The sequence below is a fragment of the Corylus avellana genome, chromosome ca11 (assembly GCF_901000735.1).
Source record: "Corylus avellana chromosome ca11, CavTom2PMs-1.0".
NCBI classification, from domain to species: domain Eukaryota; kingdom Viridiplantae; phylum Streptophyta; class Magnoliopsida; order Fagales; family Betulaceae; genus Corylus; species Corylus avellana.
The window spans coordinates 18,939,627-18,940,753 of record NC_081551.1 but is presented as its reverse complement, the minus strand read 5'-3'; the positions used below and the strand labels follow the sequence as shown (position 1 = coordinate 18,940,753).

Genomic DNA, 1,127 nt, shown 5'->3' with positions numbered 1-1,127 from the left:
TTTTTTAAAAGATTTAATTTTTTAAATTAAATTAATAAAAAATGAATATTTTAATCAGATAAAACTGAAAGTTTTGAGTGGACTAACGGCAGTTAACAAAAATTGACGGTATAAAGTTTTCTAGTAGTTTCGAGTGACCCAGGGACTAAATTTATAAAAAAAAAAATACTCAAGGAATTTTTAATAAAAGCGCGTTGACCTAAGGATTTTATATATGATTTCTCAAAAAAAAAAAATTAGAGGTGATAAAATTATAGAATAAAAAAGATATTTTTATACGTTTCGTTTGGTGAGTGTAAAATGCTCACCAAATTGTAGGAACTCAACAAATTTCTTTCTAAAATAATTAGCCGAACGTAAATGATTTTTCACCCAAAATTTTCATTCAAAATAACCTTTTAATTGGTGACGTGTTTTTTGAGCCATTAAAAAAACATGTGAGAAGAACATTCAACATGTAATTAAAAAAACATGTGTTTCTCGTATACAAATGACACATGTCACTTTTAAAATGATGACCAAGTGCATCTATACAATTGTACTACTCAATTGTAAAGCTACTCAATCTGATGCATCTACAAATATCATAAATCTATTGTATGGAGTTTTTGAGACTACTTGGTAGTAAATGGTATGTAAAACAGTTTTATGGTATATGGTGTGTAAGATGTTTTATTTAAACCAAGTGCATCTATACAATTGTACTGTTTTTGTTATGAATTGTATCTCCTCTTTGTTCCTAGTTGGAGATATTTACTTATGAATTTCTTTCTCTTTTTCTTTTTCAGCTTAGAAATCTTTTGTTCAATTTTCTAGAAAAGAATTTGAACTTGCTTAACACAGACTCAAGTGTTTCAAGGAAACCAAACTGTTGACCACCTCATTAGCTTGCCGAGCCTCAATGGACTAGGTTTTGCATTTTATGAGTCACAATGATATCTTATCGAGATCTTAGGGATTAAGATCGTAGGATTTGGTGGTTACATGTATCACTTAATTTGGATATTTGTATGCGATCATTTGATAACATATCTGATTTGTATTTTAAATTGATGTGATAGCTTTTGTATAGATAAGATCGCTTATCTATTAACAGCTGTATCTCCCAAGATATCTGAATTATCCTT

At 28.7% G+C, this 1,127-nt stretch overlaps 1 protein-coding gene across 1 annotated transcript in view; it reads right to left on the bottom strand.

Moving 5' to 3' along the window:
- Positions 1-1,127, bottom strand: part of LOC132165184 (proline-rich receptor-like protein kinase PERK1) — a 7,540-nt gene that overhangs the window by 2,014 nt on the left and 4,399 nt on the right. The window lies entirely within an intron of this gene.